The sequence below is a fragment of the Oncorhynchus nerka genome, linkage group LG3 (genome assembly GCF_034236695.1).
Source record: "Oncorhynchus nerka isolate Pitt River linkage group LG3, Oner_Uvic_2.0, whole genome shotgun sequence".
Lineage (NCBI taxonomy): Eukaryota > Metazoa > Chordata > Actinopteri > Salmoniformes > Salmonidae > Oncorhynchus > Oncorhynchus nerka.
Genome location: NC_088398.1, coordinates 4,409,201 through 4,421,948, shown reverse-complemented (window position 1 = coordinate 4,421,948; position 12,748 = coordinate 4,409,201). Strand labels below are relative to the sequence as shown.

At 44.0% G+C, this 12,748-nt stretch overlaps 1 long non-coding RNA gene and 1 pseudogene across 1 annotated transcript; one reads left to right on the top strand and one right to left on the bottom strand.

Annotated features, from left to right (window-relative positions):
* Window positions 1-2,088, top strand: LOC115126510 (small ribosomal subunit protein uS4-like; annotated as a pseudogene).
* Window positions 2,089-4,489: 2,401 nt separating this feature from the next.
* On the bottom strand, window positions 4,490-12,703 carry LOC135563787 (uncharacterized). Its single transcript, XR_010460503.1, has 3 exons — window positions 12,314-12,703; window positions 10,617-10,690; window positions 4,490-4,987 (listed from the first exon to the last, which is right to left on the bottom strand). It is a non-coding gene; the product is annotated as an uncharacterized LOC135563787 (long non-coding RNA).
* Window positions 12,704-12,748: the final 45 nt, after the last annotated feature.

The window sequence follows — 12,748 nt, the reverse complement described above, 5'->3', positions numbered from 1 at the left end:
AGTTCCCACTTGGTTTCGCCAGCCAAATTACGGAGTACAACTATCGGAGCCTGTCAGTGAACCCTGTGGACCCAGTGGACCCTGATCCATACAATTAAATGTACTTATATTTTGATAATAGCGTAACTGCCTTATTAAACATGTTAAGTATTAATGGGTGTATGACTTAAGATGGTCTGCAGAATAATTAACATGGGTTGACATTCAGTATAATCACTTGTGTAATCGCAATGTTGGAACTGAACAGCCATATCAATTGTTATTCCTCAGGCACTTTGATCCACCATGCCCGTTGCTAGGAGTTGGGTTTGTCGCAAGACATACGTCACACCCCGCCGCCCCTTCGAGAAGTCTCGTCTCGACCAGGAGCTTAAACTTATCGGTATGTTTGCAAATAGCAGGTGTTGGTTTATATTGAATCTGCTGGTCTCTAAATACCGTGTTATTTTTTCAGTAAATTAACTTTAATCTCTCAGGGGAGTATGGTCTGAGAAACAAGCGTGAGGTGTGGAGGGTGAAGTTCACCCTGGCCAAGATCCGCAAGGCCGCCAGAGAGCTGCTCACTCTGGATGAGAAGGACCCCAAGCGTCTTTTTGAAGGTACACCACAGCTAGATTGTTCTCTGAACTATATTTTGACTGTTTGTAGAAGTCCTTTGAGCTGTTAGCTAGTGAGATATCGGCCAATGATTTAAATATTCGATATTCAGATTGTCTGTGGTGTCAAGAATTCCTAGTGAATGAGGCCGTCAGTCAGATTTCCAGATGCCTTAAATCGGGAGTATTCAGATTTTACCCTAAAAGGGCCAGATTACTGCTAGTTCTACCTGAATTAATTGCACCCACCTGGGGTTCCAGGTCTCAATCAGTCCCTGATTAGGGCCAGATTAACGGCCCTACTTTGTGATCAGTGACTGAATTGCTGCATCCTGTCTCCTAGGAAACGCCCTGCTCAGGCGTCTGGTGAGGATCGGTGTGCTGGATGAGGGCAAGATGAAGCTCGATTACATCCTGGGCCTGAAGGTGGAGGACTTCTTGGAGAGGAGGCTCCAGACGCAGGTCTTCAAGCTGGGCCTTGCTAAGAGCATCCACCACGCCCGCGTTCTCATCCGCCAGAGGCACATCCGGTAAGCTGTTGGAGATGGTCACTAGATGGCCATGCTAGAAAGGACAAGTCGGTAGATTGTTACATTGGTCTGTTATTTTAAATAGGCTCTATGATGAACTTGAGTGGTTGTTAAACCATTTGTAACATGTACATTTCTAAAATTCTCTCATGCCTTATTAACTGTTCAGGTAACTGAGGTGGAACTCACGAGTTACTTTCTTAATTTTAGAGGGCCTCACAAACGATAACTCATCCCTGAGTATGGTTTAACATTTCAGCAAGGTCAATTCGGTAACAAACCGTATACCTTGTCAATGACTGCCCAGGGCCAATCCTACCCATCAAGAGTAGGCAAACCAGTTTCAGCAAGGTCAATGCAGTAACAGACTGTATACCTCGTCTATAAGACTGCCCAGAGCCAAGCGAGAGGCAGACTGCCTTATTTGCTGACAGGTAATGTATGGAGGATTGCACCTCAAGCAGATATGTGGACCAATGGTCACGGCAAACTGTCAAGTGTATTTGACTTGTAAGGCAATTGCATGGTCTTCAATTTAGTTTGGTTAGAGTACTTTACCTCATCAGGCAGGCCGATGATTACAATTAATATTCAGACTTCCTGTGGTGTCAAGAATTCCTCGTGAATGAGGCCTGTCATTGATGCCAAACTATTCCCGTGTAGATGGTTATTTGTCTGATATTAAGTGGGGAGGAACAAATCACTCATTGAGGTCTCCTTTCTCTCTCCAGTGTGCGCAAGCAGGTGGTCAACATCCCCTCCTTCGTGGTGCGCCTGGACAGCCAGAAGCACATTGACTTCTCCCTGCGTTCACCATACGGTGGAGGACGCCCGGCCGTGTCAAGAGAAAGAATGCCAAGAAGGGCCAGGGTGGTGCTGGGGGAGCCGATGAGGAAGAGGAGGATTAAAATGGAGGCTGACTGACACTTCCTGTTTTTCAATAATAAAAACATTTGACCACACATTTAAGTGATAATTTTTATTTGATATGTGGTGGAAACTAAGCTAGGTAAGGTCTCTCTTACATGATTGCCTTCATGTAATGGCTATATAAGGGTTCTAGATATGATTGCTGGACAGTTATAGGGATAATGTAATTCTGACTTTTGCTCAGAGTTGGCTATGGGAGTGACTAAACCGGTGTAGAGTAGACGAACTGAACTGCTTGTGTATGGGCTGTTCACAACAGTGGAAAGAAATAAATGAAAAGTAACACTGACTAACCATAACTTGACTAGAGACATGGTACCAGGTTGGGGGTATTAAGGAATTTGAGTAGATGGTAAGTGACTAGGCAATGGGATGAATGGTGACAAGTCAAGAGGGCAAAAAGGTGAATGCAGATCATAGCTATTGGGGCGGCAGGGTAGCCTAGTGGTTAGTGTTGGACTGACTGCAGTTCTACGTTGTAACTGACCTCAGTGGGCAAATGTTCACCTTCGATGGCCACTGGCATGCTGGAGAAGTGCCCTTCATGGATGAATCCCGGTTTCAACTGTACCGGGCAGATGGTGTCATGTGGGCAGTGCCCCATGATTGTGGTGGGATTTTGGAATGGGCAGGCATAAACTATGGAAAAACTAACTCGATTGCATTGTATACATGGCAACTTGAATGCACAGATACCATGAGGCCCATTCATTGTGTTCAGTGTATTTCCCATCAGGATCCAACATAAGCTTGTTTTATGCCATTGTAACCAATGTTAAACATTTCATATTATGGATATTTGTTCCTTGCATCCATAGCAGTCTAAATGAGTTTACATTTCTCAAGCCCCATAAAGGAGTGGATGGATGACTGCTTTATCATTTTAACCGCAGATTGGCCTAAATTTCAAGTGTCAAATTCATGAATCAATCTAACTAGGCTGTATGATAAAACGTGCATTTCACCTACATTTCTTCCCCATGAATCCACAATCGTATTGGAGAGTTATGGCAGACAAAGCACTTACCCTGTGCTATTTGCTTATTCTTGAGACGGCCTACAGGGAGGTCAGATCTGGCAGTGTGGTGCCGGGACAACCTCAGCAAGCCAAAGGAGCTGATCGTGGACTACAGGAAATGGAGGGCCGAGCATGCCCCCATGCACATTGTTGTGGAGCAGGTCAAGAGCTTCAAGTTCCTTGGTGTCTACACACACGTTGAAAAGGGCAGAACACCTCTTCAGGTTGAAGAGATTTGGCATGGGCCCTCAGAACCTCAAAGTCCTACAGCTGCACCATTGAGAGCATCTTGACTGGCTGCATCACCACTTGGTATGGGAACTGCTCAGCATCCAACCGCATGGCGCTAGAGAGTAGTGCTTATGGCCCAGTACATAACTTGGGCTGAGCTCCCTGCCATCCAGGACCTCTAACCCAGGCGGTGTCAGAAGGCCCTAAAAATTGACTCCAGCCACCCAAGACAGTTCTGATAACATGGAGAACTGATGCACCAAGTCTGGAACCAACAAGACACTGCACAGCTCCTACCCACCTGCTAGTTAACCAATTATTGTTTTTACCTTTAACTAGGCAAGTCAGTTAAGAACAAATTCTTATTTTCAATGACGTCCTAGGAACAGCGGTTTAACTGCCTTGTTCAGGGGCAGAACAGATTTGTACCTTGTCAGCTCGGGGATTCAAACTTGCAACCTTTCAACGCTACTGGTGACAAGCATGTGTTAATATTTTTTTTTGACATGTTAGGATGTGCATCTCTGTTCAAAGAATGTAGCTAAACTTCTAGAGTAAACGTGCTCACGTTTAAATTCAGGCCGACATTCAATATAGTTAACAATCCCTGGAACAAATATTCAAGCACAGTGATGAGTTGGTAAATCCCACTTCCAACTACCGCAACAACGTGTCAATCACAACCAAAACCCCGCCCACGGACACTGCCCAGTCCATAAATGAAGGCAGTACACTTAAAAAAGACTCAATCATTCTGCTTCAAATGGTTTGGAATTTTACATTAATATAGAGAACCCATTGATTCTTGAGGAATATTACTTAATTTCTCATAAGCTTTGTTCAACTGTTGTACCCAATGATACAGTATACACTGAACAGAAATATAAATCAATATGTAAAGTGTTGGTCCCGTGTTTCATGAGCTGAAATAAAAGATCCCAGAAATGTTCCAAAATGCTTTTCTATCAAATTTTGTGCACACAGTTGTTTATATCCGTTAGTGAGAATTTCTCCTTTACCAAGTGTTACGAATCCCTTTTGGCCCGACAGTCTAGGGGGATGGTAATGAGACCCGTAACATAACTCATGCAAATTATTATTGTGACAAAGTAAAAGTGTGCACGAAATAACCACGACAACAGAAATCTACCGTCAAACTCTAGGTTTATTTATAAACACACGGTAATGGGGGGAGCAGGAAAAGGGGCTGAGCTGGACCCAAGGAAAGAAACAATAAGCATCCAAAACACCCCTAAGCTAGACTAGCCTACTTTAACAACAGCTAACTAACTAACCAAAAATACAGTGGGTGGTCCGCCCAGTTCTAACTAGTGTATTTAACAAAGTTCACCTACGGGTAGTGTATGCCCATGGGCGACTTGTCTTGGTTTCCCCCTTTTCCCACCAGCAACAAACAAAAACACCATAACCAAAACAATACTCACAGGTGATGACAAAGTGCTATGGAGGTGCTTTAAACAAAAGAGAGGTTAAGACACAAAGTGAGAGTGAAACACAGAGACCTACAGACATGGCATTTACAGAGAGATTGAGCGAGAGATTGCTCCAGAGCAAACAAATGATGGGGTTTTTAAACCATGGGGAAGGAACTGTGATAGGGTAGGAAATAGGAGGAGGTGTGTCTTCTGATTGATGATTGATTGGGGAGTGATGATTTTCACCTGTGAGGGGAGAAGGAGAGAAAAGAAACACACACACAGGATAACTGTATCCGTAACACCAAGAAAATACATCCATCTGACAGTTGTGGCATATCAAGAAGCTAATTAAACAACTTTATCGTAACACAGGTGCACCTTTTGCTGGGGACAATAAAAGGCCACTCTAAATATTTGTCACACAACACAATGCCACAGATACCTCAAGTCTTGAGGGAGTGTGCAACTGGCATGCTGACTGCAGAAATGTTCAATTGAGCTTTTGCCGGAGAATTGAATGTTCATTTCTCTACCATAAGCTGCCTCCAACATAGATTTAGAGAATTTGTCAGTATGTCCAACAGGCCTCACAACCGCAGACCACATGTTGCCAGGCCAGGCCAGCCCAGGACCTGACCTGCGGGATTGTCTGAGACCAGCTCATTAAACTTTTTTGTTTGTTGCAAACCTTAGACTTTCTGTACAAACTGTTAGAAACCGTCTCAGGGAAGATCATCTGCGTGCTTCATGATGTATAATAGGCCTATCTGCTCTGCTCTGAAGGTTCATCGTGAGTGCACTGGTTGGCTGTATCTGCAACACAACTCCAGTATTTTTTCTTCATAACTTGTTCTCCATCTTCTTTTTAAATCCGGAGCCTATTTGTTTTCAGCACTTACTTCCATGACTGATTACAACTTGTGTTCTCAATGGCTGTCCCTTTGCAGCAGACATATGGTGAGAAGTATGTTTGGAACATCGAATCGCAAACAAATCACATTATTGAATCGCAATACATATTGTATCAGCTCCAAAGTATCGATATCATATCTTATCGTGAGGTCCCTGGCAATTCCCAGCCCTAAGAGACATTACTCAAAATGTACAAATGATATACAGTTGAAGTCGGAAGTTTACATACACTTAGGTTGGGGTCATTAAAACTCGTTTTTCATCCATTCCACAATTTTCTTGTAGTTTTGGCAAGTCGGTTAGGACATCTACTTTGTGCAAGTCATTTTTCCAACAATTGTTTACAGATAGATTATTTAATTTATAGCGTACTGTATCAGAATTCCAGTGGGTCAGTAGTTTACATACACTAAGTTGACTGTGCCTTTAAACAGCTTGGGAAATTCCAGAAAATGATGTCATGGCTTTAGAAGCTTCTGATAGGCTCATTGACAATATTTGAGTCAATTGGAGGTGTACCTGTGGATTTATTTCAAGGCCTACCTTCAATTTCAGTGCCTCTTTGCTTGACATCATGGGAAAATCAAAAGAAATCAGCCAAGACCCCAGAAAAAAAATTGTAGACCTCCACAAGTCTGGTTCATCCTTGGGAGAAATTTCCAAACGCCTGAAGGTACCACGTTCACCTGTACAAACAATAGTCCCAAAGTATAAACACCATGGGACCACGCAGCCGTCATACCGCTTAGGAATGAGACGCGTTCTGTCTCCTAGAGATGAACATACTTTGGTGCGAAAAGTGGAAATCAATCCCAGAACAACAGCAAAGGACCTTGTGAAGATGCTGGAGGAAACAGGTACAAAAGTATCTATATCCACAGTAAATCGAGTCCCATATCGACATAACCTGAAAGGCTGCTCAGCAAGAAAGAAGCCACTGCTCCAAAACCACCATAAAAAAAGCCAGTCTACCATTAGCAACTGCACATGGGAGGACATTTTTTGGAGAAATGTCCTCTGGTCTGATGAAACAAAAATAGAACTGTTTGGCCATAATGACCATTGTTATGTTTGGAGAAAAAAAGTGGGAGGCTTGCACGCTGAAGAACACCATCCAAACCGTGAAGAACGGGGGTGGCAGCATCATGTTTTGGGGGTGCTTTGCTGCAGGAGGGACTGGTGCACTTCACAAAATAGATGGCATTATGAGGTAGGAAAATGATGTGGATATATTGAAGCAACATCTCAAGACATCAGTCAGGAAGTTAAAGCTTGGTCACAAACGGGTCTTCCAAATGGACAATGACCCCAAGCACACTTCCAAAGTTGTGGAAAATGGCTTAAGGACAACAAAGTCAAGGTATTGGAGTGGCCATCACAAAGCCCTGACCTCAACCCCATAGAAAATTTGTGGGCAGAACTGAAAAATTGTGTGCGAGCAAGGAGGCCTACAAACCTGACTCAGTTACACCAGCTCTGTCAGGAGGAATGGGCCAAAATTCACCCAACTTATTGTGGGAAGCTTGTGGAAGGCATTCCGAAATGTTTGACACAAGTTAAACAATGTAAAGGCAATGTTACCAAATACTAATTGAGTGTATGTAAACTTCATTCTCTCTACTATTATTCTGACATTTCACATTCTTAAAATAAAGTGGTGATCCTAATTGACCTAAGACAGGGAATTTTTACTAGGATTAAATATCAGGAATTGTGAAAAACTAAGTTTAAATGTATTTGGCTAAGGTGTATGTAAACTTCTGTATGTGACATATACAGAACTTAACTATATGCACTTGTTAATGCATACACAATCACCTCACATATAGGTTACGTTTTCCCGGGGCTTTCAGCAATATCTAAAAGGCCTCGGTTCCACACATTTCTACTGCATTGGGCTAAATCAGGGTCACACAGAGTGTTTCTTGGGAGTCTTAAATGCTAAGTACATGCTCTTCAACCGATTTCTGCCCACACCCTCGCTCCCGACTAGCATCACTACTCTGGACGGTTCAGACCTAGAATATGTGGACAACTACAAATACCTAGGTGTCTGGTTAGACTGTAAACTCTCCTTCCAGACTCACATTAAGCATCTCCAATCCAAAATTAAATCTAGAATCGGCTTCCTATTTCGCAACAAGGCCTCCTTCACTCATGCCGCCAAACATACCCTCATAAAACTGACTATCCCACCGATCCTTGACTTCGGCGATGTCATTTACAAAATAACCCCCAACACTCACTCTACTCAGTAAACTGGATGTAGTCTATCACAGTGCCATCTGTTTTATCACTAAAGCCCCATATACTACCCACCACTGCGACCTGTATGCTCTCGTTGGCTGGCCCTCACAACATATCCGTCGCCAAACCCACTGGCTCCAGGTCATCTATAAGTCTTTGCTAGGTAAAGCCCCACCTTATCTCTGCTTACTGGTCACCTTAGCAACACCCACCCATAGCACACATATTTCACTGGTCATCCCCAAAGCCAACACTTCTTTTGGCCGCCTTTCCTTCCAGTTGTCTGCTGCCAATGACTGGAACGAATTGCAAAAGTCTTATATATATATATATATATACACTGCTCAAAAAAATAAAGGGAACACTTAAACAACACAATGTAACTCCAAGTCAATCACACTTCTTTGAAATCAAACTGTCCACTTAGGAAGCAACACTGATTGACAAATTTCACATGCTGTTGTGCAAATGGAATAGACAACAGGTGGAAATTATAGGCAATTAGCAAGACATCCCCAATAAAGGAGTGGTTCTGCAGGTGGTACCACAGACCACTTCTCAGTTCCTATGCTTCCTGGCTGATGTTTTGGTCACTTTTTAATGCTGGCGGTGCTTTCACTCTAGTGGTAGCATGAGACGGAGTCTACAACCCACACAAGTGGCTCAGGTAGTGCATCTCATCCAGGATGGAACATCAATGCGAGCTGTGGCAAGAATGTTTGCTGTGTCTGTCAGCATAGTGTCCAGAGCATGGAGGCGCTACCAGGAGACAGGCCAGTACATCAGGAGACGTGGAGGAGGCCGTAGGAGGGCAACAACCCAGCAGCAGGACCGCTACCTCCGCCTTTGTGCAAGGAGGAGCACTGCCAGAGCCCAGCAAAATGACCTCCAGCAGGCCACAAATGTGCATGTGTCTGCTCAAACGGTCAGAAACAGACTCCATGAGGGTGGTATGAGGGCCCGACGTCCACAGGTGGGGGTTGTGCTTGCAGCCCAACACCGTGCAGGACGTTTGGCATTTGCCAGAGAACACCAAGATTGGCAAATTCGCCACTGGCGCCCTGTGCTCTTCACAGATGAAAGCAGGTTCACACTGAGCACGTGACCGAGTCTGGAGACGTCGTGGAGAACGTTCTGCTGCCTGCAACATCCTCCAGCATGACCGGTTTGGCGGTGGGTCAGTCATGGTGTGGGGTGACATTTCTTTGGGGGGCCGCACAGCCCTCTATGTGCTCGCCAAAGGTAGCCTGACTGCCATTAGGTACCGAGATGAGATCCTCAGACCCCTTGTGAGACCATATGCTGGTGCGGTTGGCCCTGGGTTCCTCCTAATGCAAGACAATGCTAGACCTCATGTGGTTGGAGTGTGTCAGCAGTTCCTGCAAGAGGAAGGCATTGATGCTATGGACTGGCCCGCCCGTTCCCCAGACCTGAATCCAATTGAGTACATCTGGGACATCATGTCTCGCTCCATCCACCAACGCCACGTTGCACCACAGACTGTCCAGGAGTTGGTGGATGCTTTAGTCCAGGTCTGGGAGGAGATCCCTCAGGAGACCATCCGCCACCTCATCAGGAGCATGCCCAGGCATTGTAGGGAGGTCATACAGGCACGTGGAGGCTACACACACTACTGAGCCTCATTTGGACTTGTTTTAAGGACATTACATCAAAGTTGGATCAGCCTGTAGTGTGGTTTTCCACTTTAATTTTGAGTGTGACTCCAAATCCAGATCTCCATGGGTTGATAAATTTGATTTCCATTGATAATTTGTGTGATTTTGTTGTCAGCACATTCAACTATGTAAAAAAAAAGTATTTAATAAAAATCTTTCATTCATTCAGATCTAGGATGTGTTATTTTAGTGTTCCCTTTATTTTTTTGAGCAGTGTATATATATATATATATATATATTTTTTTTTACCTTTACCTTTATTTACAATTTTTACCTTTATTTAACTAAGGCAAGTCAGTTAAGAACAAATTCTTATTTTCAATGACGGTCTAGGAACAGTGGGTTAACTGCCTGTTCAGGGGCAGAACGACATCTCCCTCAGTAACTTTAAGCATCAGCTGTTTGAGCAGCTTACCGATCACCCTACCTGTACACAGCCAATCTGTAAATAGCACACCTCACCCCCATATTATTACTTACCCCTCTTTCTCTTTTGCACCCCAGTATCTCTACTTGCACATCATCATCTGCACATTTATCACTCCAGTATTAATGCTAAATTGTAATTATTTTCACCTCTAGGTCCTATTTATTGCCTACCTCCCTACTCCTCTACATTTGCACACACTGTACATAGATGTTTCTATTTTTATTTTATTTTGTGTTATTGACTGTATGTTTGTTTATGTGTAACTCTGTGTTGTTGTTTTTGTTGCACTGCCTTACTTTATCTTGTCCATGTCGCAGTTGTAAATGAGAACTTGTTCTCAACTGACCTACCTGTTTTAATAAAGGTGAAATAAAAAAATAACGTACAGTCTGTGTCTACTTGTGGGTTTGTGTCATTTTGTGGGTTTGTGTCAAGTCTGGTACGCTTCTAGTCTAGTAGGCTCCACTCTCACCACTTCCCACCCTCCACCTATCTCCCTCTCCCAGGGTTTCATGGAGTACTCCTACATGTTCTATGGTTACTATAACAACACCGTGGCAGAGAGCAGTGGCTTCCACTACAACCTGCCCCTGGCCTACCTCCTCACCTCAGTCTTCTACTTCGCCTTCTGTCTCATCTGCATCATCGCACGGTACCTTCTGGAATGCCCTACACTTCCATCTGCATAGAAATAAAATGGATAGAATGGACATTAACCCTAATGACTTACTGACACCACCCCCCACTCTGATTGGTCCATTATACAGCATGGGGAGTGCACTTCGCATTGCTGTGGCAACAGGCAGAGGTTCTGCCGGCAGTTACAGCAAGATGGTGTTCACTGGCTGGGACTACGGTTGCCAGGGAGACCGGGCCACCAAACTCAAACAGAAAAGCATCCACTACCAGCTACAGGTAGGAGCTCTGCCTCTTACTGCAGGGTCACTGAAGATGCACTCCTCTTTCCTCCCCTCTAATTTCTCTGTATGATCTCTCCCCTCTATTCCTCCCATCCTCTATCTGTCTCCTCCCTCTGTCAGGTGGACCTGGAGGAGGAGGCTACAGAAAAAGGCTTTGTCTCTAACCTTAGGTCAGAGAGTGGGTCTGTGTTCTCTACGCATCAAACTCATGCTCGTCTCCCTCGGCCCTCATAGGAGGAGCTTTCTTTGGCATCTTCAAGGCTACTGTCTTTAGCCAGGTAAGTCAAAAACACAAAGAAACCCCCAAAAAAAACTATTGATTGAATGTTTGGCCTTTCATCCTCTCCATGTCATATTGAGTAGGTACAGGGAGGTGGGTAACTCAACAAATGGGAGGCCCATATCTGCATAGACTCATGGTCAGCATGGGTTATTTCCATGTGTTCAGATTCCTGTACATAACATTCTGACTGTGTTTGTTGCATAAACATTGCTCTCCTCTGTCTCCCTGTCCTGATAGTGTGGTGCTGTGTTACGTAGCAGCTCTAGCCACAGTCTATGGGAAGAGTGTTGATCTGCTAAAGGCCCAGCTTAAACTGGTAAGTGATGGATGGGGAGAAGTCCTACATGATACATGTTTGAAACAAAACCATGTCTATGGGCCATACTCAAGCTTAACCTTGTATAACAGTGTGTTTAACTCTAACAGGAGGGACGTGATAAGCAGTTCCTGATAAGCAGATTGAAGAGCTGAGTAGAGAGATGGGGGTTCCAACAAGGGACCAATTGGACACATTTGACACTGGTGCAGCAAACTGACTCAGACACCAGGCTCAAACCCACGGCCCATATCCCGGCCCAAGGCACTTCTTGCAGATTTGAAAGGCTTAAGAGATGCATGTGGCAATAGCACAAAGCACATATCTACACGTTCACAAATCACTTTACAATTGTCACTCTCTAGTGTACGATAGCTACATTTGAGGCAAAGTTGTACTTATTATGATTGAGTGGTGGTTCTCACCTAGCTACGGTATCTTAAGATGAATGCACCAACTGTAAATCCCTCTGGATAAGAGCTTCTGCTAAATGACTCATCTAAATAATCTAATTTAGTTTGTTACCCTATTTCTCTCTCATAATACCTGTAACATCAATTGCCATGTTCATTGCCTTTGCATTCTCTTCCTCACCTCTTGCCTAAACATCAGACTGTGGCCGTGTTTACACAATGGCTATTCAGTGTGAAAGAAGTCGCCCTAAAAAGAGGCAAGTGTCTCTACAAGCCAGAATGTTGAATACAATTATATTTACACATATCGGTTGTCCGTCCTTTTGACGGTAGCAAGTGGAGATAAAATATCCACAGGAAAGTATTGTTTACCCGACTTTTTGCTGCGACGGTAGGTTCTGTCGCTTGTATTTTCAATCTCCAGAGGCATTGTTGCACATTATGTAAACAGTAGCCGAACATTGTCGACCGAAGCACGTTCCCTCGCAGTCAGCTGGGTGTAATTTGTGGAACGTTCCAACAGGAATTTGTTCCAAAAAGTTCGTAAATAACAAGGTTGCCAGCAAACAACGGATACAAAATTGTATAGCGGCAGAATAAGATACCGGGTATGGAGTGGGCTATTTCATTCAGTTTCTCACTCACCACGTTTTTTCCGAAAAATGTCTGTCCTCACTCTGGTAGCCTATGGACAAACATTAAGAATAAGCTACGTGGTGAGTTGATGCCTATTCGGCAGCTAGTTAAATAGGTGAATTTATCACGCTACGTTGAAAACATTATACTTTACGAAGTTTTTGGAAACGA